The sequence below is a fragment of the Pteropus alecto genome, unplaced genomic scaffold, assembly GCF_000325575.1.
Source record: "Pteropus alecto unplaced genomic scaffold, ASM32557v1 scaffold78, whole genome shotgun sequence".
NCBI classification, from domain to species: domain Eukaryota; kingdom Metazoa; phylum Chordata; class Mammalia; order Chiroptera; family Pteropodidae; genus Pteropus; species Pteropus alecto.
The window spans coordinates 2,719,052-2,728,101 of NW_006443124.1; the positions used below are offsets into that span (position 1 = coordinate 2,719,052).

The 9,050-nt window shown below is 33.7% G+C and overlaps 2 pseudogenes; one reads left to right on the forward strand and one right to left on the reverse strand.

Annotated features, from left to right (window-relative positions):
• Window positions 1-3,950: 3,950 nt before the first annotated feature.
• Window positions 3,951-4,069, reverse strand: LOC112472012 (annotated as a pseudogene).
• Window positions 4,070-6,476: 2,407 nt separating this feature from the next.
• On the forward strand, window positions 6,477-6,595 carry LOC112472084 (annotated as a pseudogene).
• The last annotated feature ends 2,455 nt before the right edge of the window (window positions 6,596-9,050 follow it).

A 9,050-nucleotide genomic window follows, 5' to 3' on the forward strand; every position in this document is an offset into this window, starting at 1 on the left:
TAACCCTGCTATCTGGAATCAGACCGAAGGTTGGCTCCTCATTGCTTGTTCTCCAAATTAAGCCAGTATTAGAACCAAGAGGAAAGGATGAAGATTGTTTCTCTCTGTGGAACACATTCCATCTCATGCCTTTCACTTGCAGTTTGTATGTCTGTCCCAGCAAGCCACTCAAGAATCGCCCTTACCCATATGGCAGAGGGATCATGACACAATGACAATTAACTTTTCTGATTAAAATTGCTTGCCAGTGAATCAGCTGAGTATCTATAAGAGAAGAAAAGAACATTTATTCTTTTTTTTAATATTATCTCTGAAAAGTTTTATTACCAAGAATCTGAACAAGCAATACTAAGTGAAAATATTAATCAAATCCAAAGCAAACCCATTTGTCACAGTAACATATCTGATCCCAGAGCCTGGTCAAGAAGAAAAATAATTCATAGGAAGGATGGCCATGAGGCTCTGAGATCTTAAGAACCTGCATTTTATATTAGAAGCATGTTTACTTTGTTCATTCAAATTTATACTTAGTGGAAATTGATCAATGATATAATTTTCTCTTTGAGGATGTTTTAGAAGGGAACAAATATTTATTAGGAGATTCAGATATATCTGCTCTGCTACTGCTAAACCTAATTCACCACCATTTCTGGCCAGACTATAATAACAGCCTCCTGTCTTCCCACCACCCCTCTCCTCCCTAAAATGTCACCCCCTGGGTCTCTTTAGGGCTGGCTCAGTCTCACCCGTTAGGTCTCAGATCAATCCCACTTTCTCAGAGAGACCTTTGCTAACCAGCACGCTCACCACTTACTATCTCATTTTACTTATTTCCCGATTGCTTTTATAGTAATCTTCTTCACCTGGCTCATTTGCTGGAGGATCATGTCTACCTCATTTACTAATGTGTATCCAGCACCTAGCTTATAATTGCTCATGAGTTGGCTTCTTGCACATAAATCAGGACTGTAGCCTATGCACAAGCATAATTTACTGTATCATTTTAGTTTAGTATTTATAACCTTCAAGAGGCCCATGCACAGCATAAGCACCTCTGATATAAACAAAACAATACATAGACATACATGTGTGTATGTGCGTGTGTATATATATATATACACACACACATATATGCACACAAATATGCATACACACTATATTTTATGTGTGTGTGTATGTATATATATATATATATATATATACACACACATATAAATAACTATATCGCAGTGAAAAACTGAATATGGTCAAAATTTATTGCCAAGAAATACAATTAGCTCATTTATTTATTGTTCCCTTTACACATCTGTTTTCTGATCTAGTTATTTGAATGAAACTTTTTAAAAACTTTCACAGCTAATATCACTAGTTTGTTTATCAGAGTACGATTGAAGTTCACTCAATCTGCGATGATCGGTTTTCGTTCCATAACAGATCCATGATCCATAATATCTTCATTTATTTGAAGCCACATTGGATGACATTAAAAGAGTCATGTTTAAAGCATGGTACCCATGCCACTGCCAGCACACAAGATGATTTACATGGTATGCTTTGTGGATAATCGGAGACAAGACGGGGAATCACTCGGCTCCATCAGTGTGGAACCAGTCTCAGTCTGCAGAGGCCAAAATTTCATCGTAGCATTTATTTATATCGTTACATTCTATTTATGCCAACTGATATTAGTTTTGTATTTATGACAGTAAAATTTAGTTTTTTTGGGGGGGTAAATATACTTAAAGAAAAATATGTCAATTTAAAAATATCACATAAATAATGGTACAAGTGCTTTGTTGAGTGGCAAAAAGTCATGCAAGTCATATGCAGAGGACTGATGGAAAAAGCTAGTGGAGGCAACAGAGGTCAGAGAGTCAGAGTTCACCCCTTAATAATAGAGTAAACTTGAGTAAGTTATTCAACCTCACTTAAAAATAGCAGCAGTAAACTCAGATTTTGTCTGTTCAAGTGGAAAATACATCAAGTGGAACATAGCAGATCCTAAAGAAATGATCTCTGTAATGATAACTGCTATTATTATTACAATCATATAAAATGATGTATACGAAGCACCTAACACTGAAACTAATATGTAGTATATGCTCAGCAAATATGTATTAACACTTTCTCATCAAGTCAGCTTCCTTCACAATAGACCTACGAAGAGGTGTCTGATTTGTGACTCAGTTTTAGCTGAAACCAATCTAGGATATGAATGTTGTGTGGCCTATTTCAAGATGTGAGCTTAAAGACCACACTGTATATAACTGGTATGGCATACAGAATTCAATATAAAAAATGGTGAACAACCTCACTCCATCAGCAATGCCTAGAAGAAATGGCCACCACAAAAACAAAGTTCTGTGGACAGAAAGCAGCTTTCTGTAATGTGTAGCACATTCTCCTTTTATTTCTACTTGAGAAAATGGGTTAAATATTAACCATCTGTCAGTTTGGGATGGTAAACTTAAAGGTTAAAACTGTATCTTAAAAGAATTTTTTTAAGTCTCTTCCTAGAAAGAATTATATATCAGGAAATTCAACCACAAATCCAACATAAACTGAGCAAGCTTCTTAGGCAGAAAAATTAAAGTGGGCAGCCTGAGAGGACGAGGAAACAGACACAAGGTCTTACCTTGTCTAGGAGTGTGGGAAAATTGTTGTATTTACACGATCCCATCTCTGGAGTCCTCTGAAGATGGCAAGAGAAGATAAACAGAATTAGAAACTTTCTGAGTTAAAGGAACACTGGTGAATCCAGGAAATGGGATCTTAGCAAGATAGATTATTCCTAGAGAGAACAAAGTGGAAAACAGAAACTAAAGAGTGGGTGACACTAGGCTACAAATCTTCCTCTGAGACTGTGTACTTTTAAAATATTTTTATTATGGAAATTTTCAAGTATACACAGAAAAGTTAGAATAAGTTAATAATCTTCCCATACCCACCATCCTTCAACAATGATCAACATTCTGCCAGTCTTGTTTCATCTGGCCTCCTGTGATGTGGGCGGAGGTGGGGCCTGGGGAATGAGGCTAGAGCATTTAAGGTAAATCTTAGACATTGTGTCAACCATAATGACATCAATACTTCACTATGCTCTTTCATACAATAAGGAATATTTTATATAGTTACTCGATCATTATCATTCTACAAAATTCACAGATTCCTTAATACCATCTATTACCTAATTTTCCAAGTTCCCTTATTCAAAGATGGTTCTGTAAAGGTTGGTCTAAGTCAGAATTAAAACATGGTTCACAAAATGCATTTGGTTGTTTTGTCTCCTAAGTCTCTTCTACAACAGTCTCCTGCCACCTCTTCTTTACCATTGAGTCGTTGGGGAAATTGTCATCTGTCCTGTGGAGTGTTACACATCCTGATTTGTCTGATTGCTTCATTATGGTATCATTTAACTTGTTCTTCTGTCATCCGTATTTCTTATAAATCATGCTTAGATCTAGAGGCTTGATTAGATTCTAGTTCATGTTTTTAGGAAAGAATGCTTTATAAATGGCATTGCACGCTTTCTACTGTACCATATCCTGAGGCATAGAATGTGTGTTTGTCCCACTTTTAGGGGTTGAGTGGTGAGTTTATATGCTTTTAACCTGATCTCTCCTTTACAAATTTTTCCCATCAACTTTTAACATAATTTTAGCATTGCTTAATTCATCATTTTATTAAGGTTGCAAAATGGTGATTTTTCTCAATCTGTCATTCCTTATTAGTTGGAAATCTTCTACGAAAAAAATCTTCCCTCATCAATCATTTGGTTACAATGAAACACAGTCTGTATAAGAAAAGCAATACAAATTCTTTTCTTTTTTTGTCAGGCGAGGCAACCCTTGGTTGATCTCACAGATTTCAAGGACTTTGTCGGCTTACAATCCCTTATTTATTTTTATTTTTACTTTTATTTATTTATTTGTTTATTTATTTATTTTTTAAACCTACAATACCCAGTCTTCCTAGGTGGTCTCCCATCCAAGTACTAACCAGGCCCATCCCTGCTTAGCTTCCAAGATCAGAAAGGATCAGGCTTGTTCAGCGTGGCATGGCTGTAGACAAAAAAAAAGCAATATAAATTCTTGATTCTTTTCCTTTGTCAGTTTTTAGAACAATAAATTGGTGACCTTGAAACAGTTTTTTGTTTAATATTATTGTATATTTGATGGATTTCAATCCATTGTAATCACCATCCTTTTTGATATTCAAATTACCTTGTGGTAGCACCGTAGAAACACCTTATGCTTGGCTTGTGTCTTTTGACATTATTCTTATTAGTCTTTGATGGTTTCCTTGCTTTTTGGCCCAACAAGATATCCCAGACTCAGCTCATTCGTTTTCTGCTCCAGACCTAGAATCAGCCTTTTCTAAGAACTCTGGTTCCCTTTAGAGAGACAGCATTTAGAAACCACAATCTGGGTACTAGAGTTGCTCATTGCTCCTAGAGTACCATTGCTTCCAAGTCTTTCGAAAGACAAAGCTAGAACAAAACAGTATTTCAGAGGAAAAAATTATGAATTCCTACTGATATTTCCAAATAATACTTAAGAGAAAGGGTTTTGTTGTTTTTGTTTTTGTTTTTTTTTTACTTTTTTGATTTTATACTTGTATGTATTTTATGCTGGAAATTTAGGTTAACATTAATACAATTACTCATTTTATTTTATGATATAGCTATAACAACTTCCAAATAAGAGTAAAATATTACCACTGACAGTAAGACTCCTAAATACAAAAATATTATTTTCTTTTAGAGAAGAGGCAACATTAGTAACACATGGATTAATTTAAAAAGCTATATGTACCAGACTGAATCTGCCATGTCACATTAATATGAAGTATATCAGTCTCAAGGTTTGGGTACTTGGTGTACTGGTGTTTAGAAGACTTTACTTTAGAATTAGAATTTAATGACCAATCTAATTTATCCTAACTGCGTGGGACTCACTCCACTGCCATCTATCCCCACCTGGTAACACAGCAACATACTCTCTACAAACATAGGACCAAGGCTTTTATTCACCAGTATATTATGCAACACCTAGCACAATGCTTGTAGTATGCACGCATACATGAATCAGCCGATGATCCTACATTTTTTAAGCGAAGTCACTGAAAGGTAAAGTTTCTCCTCAGAGCTGCTGAAACAGTCATAAGTGACAACACAGTGGCCACCCATTTCTTCAGATGCTCTACCACTTTTCCAGGAAAAACACTAGCGTTATTTATAAAAAATAAAAATAAATTTTAAAAAAGAGCTAGAAAGGCTCTGAGGAGCCTAATCCAGCCCCGTGATTTATCAAATAGGAAACTGATTTAGCCAGAGACTCAGTAGTTTACCCCAAATCATTCCGCTAAATCCTGACAGAGCCAGAATTAGGACCCAGAGCACTTCTTTCGTGGTCTGGGATGCTTTCTGCTCGGTTTCACAGTATCCTGCTTTCTCAGCCATTCCTAGCATCCTCTCTGGACTAGCACTTATAAGCAAAGCAGAAGAAAGTTAAACAATTTAATGTTTTTAAGAGAGTTTGGATACATTCTCTCTCATTATACCCACATTATTAAAAATTCAATCTGACTTGTGATTGTCTTGCTCTAACTGAAGACATTAAGGTTGATCTAACAAGTTGGCACACACATCATTTTGTTCATCACTTCAGATTGTATTAGAATGCAAAATCCAATATTGCTAGAAACAGTAATAAATTATTACTTGGTCTAGCCCAGAAGAAAATTCAATGAATTAAAAAAACACTTGACCAACATCTACAGATTTCATATTTTATTGAGTCCCTAATTTTATACTTTAGATAAAAATTGAAGTTTGCGTATTAATTTTTGTTCTTAATTACCAATTGTCATTTGACTCTACAGCATTAGAGGACTGGCTGTTCTCCCTCTTCACTCATTAAGTCCAAGTTGAAACATCTGATCGTTATTAAGAGGCTTTATAGGTTCCATTGCAGTTCCATGCCCAGAAAAAAACTCAAAAACCCTCTTAAATCATAAGATTTTGAGCAATGTGGTGACTGACTTTTGGTGCTATACTTATTTTGCATTTGAATTTTTTAATTGCTTTCCTATGACTTTACAGAAAAAGAATGACAAAATTTCAAGCCACTTTTTAAGCAAGATTACAGAGTAATTGTATGTGAACTAGGTGTTATTATCATTTGAATAGTAATGAAAGTGGCCACAGTGTTAAAAAAAAGGGGGGTAGGGAGGGGACTATTCTTTAAAAATCAAAATCCATAGGTAATACATCATATTCAGGAGCTTGTTTTTATTTCAACTCCCTATAAAGTCTCAACATTTTAACCATTTCTAGATAATCTACTGTAATGGAAATGTTATCACCTTCAACAAATCATTCCAGCACTGCCTTTATTAGAATTAAGTCTTTCCCTGTTTTTAATTATAAAAATTATTTTTTTAATTAAAGTATACACATATATAAGAGGATTGTCATCTACAGCCATGCTACCCTGAACAAGCCTGATCCCATCTGATCTTGGAAGCTAAGCAGGGTTGGGCCTGGTTAGTATTTGGATGGGAGACCACCTAGGAAGACCAGGTACTGTAGACCTTAAAAACTAAGGACCTTAGGTCCTTGCAATCTGTGAGGTCAACCAAGGATTGCCTCTTCTAAAAACATTTAAAAAAAAAAAAAATTATCAGTGATATTGCTTGGAGAATAACCATGTATCCCGGAAAGAAAAAAAATATTTCAAAATTTATCCAGTTGTGGATTTTTGAAGCTAATGCTTTTGTAAAGAGGATTAATTCTTCGGTCTTTAAAAATTGGTTCACCACTTAAATATAATTTACAAAGATTGGAGTTTTTGCTCATATAAGTGAGGGTTTAGGTGGCAAATTTAACATTTTTAGCCAGTCAGCCTTTATGCAGAACAATACTCTTATGTGTGTAATCCTTTTTTAGAAGTACAGTGCAGCTAAAATTCTTCTTTCTATAAGGAATCCATTAAGTATGCATGGTAAAAAATTTTTAAGTCAAATAATATATAAAGATATAAAAGATAAAAGGCTCCCTTCCATAACTCCCAAATACCCAGTCTCATTTGTCAGAAATAACATGTTTTTACAGTTTGTGCATATACAAGTATACTTCTGGTATCTTAATTTTTAACAACTAGGATAATACTAATTTATTTTTGCTTTTTAAACTTAATATACCTTGAACATCTTTCTCTGTTAATATCTCTAAAGTGATAAGTATATTTATTAGTATCCTATTGATGGATATTTAAGTTTTTTCCCGTTTGGGCTGGAATGTTGAAGTGAAGTATGAGTATTAGATAAATAGAGATATGAATTACGCTTTGCATAAATGAATGAGTATATTGATAGAATAAATTTCTAGAAGTATAATTGCTGGGTCGAGGAATGTGTGTATTGAAAATCTGACACATACTTCCAGAGTATTTAGCCATACCAGCAGGTTCTAAGACAGCCTCTTTCTCCACACTCTTGACCACATTGTACATTATTATACATTTTCATCTTTGCCAGTCTCAAAGGTAAAAAATGATATCTTATTCTTTTGTCTTCCATTTAAGTAAATTGAACATCTTTTCGTATTTATAATCCATTTGTTTTTTATACCGTTCACATCTTTCCCCATTTCCATTTTTCTTTGCATTATTGGTCTTCTTGATTTTTGAGTTATTTTAATAATACAAAAATTAACTACTTTTTATGATGTATATTGAAAATGTTTTCCCTAGATTTTTCTAGTTTCTGCCATACAAAAAGTTTTTAATTTTTATGTATTTAAAGTTATTATTTATTTCCTGTCTGGCTTTGGGGTTTAGTATCTTACTTAGGAAGGACTTCAGCATTCTGGGATTTTCTTCTAATACTTTATTAGTGTCATTATTTAAATATATATGTTTGAATCTTTGAGCTGTCTAAAGGAAGGAGTAATACAGCCTTATTATTTTCCCAAAATGTTAGTCAGCTGTTTCAAAACCATTTTTTTGAATAATGTATTTTCTTCTCTAGTTTGAAAAGGCTTCCTTTATCATATATTGAATATCCATATAAGACTATTTGGATATTTAAGCTTATTTCTAGACTCTATGCCATTTATCACTTTTTTCCTGTCTATGCTAGAACAAAACCATTTAACTGCTGTAGTTTTAAATTTTAATTTCTATATGCTGTAGTCGTCATTGGAACTCTGTATTTTTCAGAATTTTCAGAGTTCAGCCTTTTAAATTTTACTTTTATTTTATTTAGTCTATTTTTCCATATGGACTTTCAAATTAGCTTGTCAAGTTCTAAGAAAAGAAAGAGGAACCTTATTGTGAATAAAATCACTTTTAATTACCAAGCTGATGGTAAGATTTCTATTTACTCAAGATTTCTTTTTAAGAATGGTGTTTTAAAGTTTTCTTTGTATAACTTACAAATTTTTTTGCTAAACTTATTTCAGATGATTTTTATAAATGGAATATGTCTGATTCTTACATTTATAGGACTATAAATGACTTTTCTGGTGGTAAGTTATATCAACTATTTATTAACAATTTTTATTGGATACTGAAGTCTATCAAATAGATCTTTGGCATCTGTAAAAGAGTAATTAAATAGCTTTTCTCCTTTGACCTATTACTATGATTAATTCTATTAATAGAGTTATTATTATTGAACCATCCGTGCATTACTTGAATAGATCCTACTCTATTAGGATATGTTATGATGTATATACCCTGCTTGTTCTATTTCCTAGTGTTTTAGTGGAGCAGTATCTCAGGTTTTCAGAATAAGCAAGAACTATATCTGTGTTACTCATTACTTCACATCCATCACATAATACCTGGTCTTGGATTTGAAGCAGAGAAAATTCTCAGTATTTGTGAACATAAGAGTGGTTCCATCACTCATTTGATTTGGTTCTCGCTTAACTCTGCTTGTCTATTCTAGAAAGAGAATCCATGACTAAGAGCAGCATAAAGGTCAACAAATGGGTCATGTGAGATGTATCCAGGTCCTCTGAAATTTATTTGCGTATTAACATA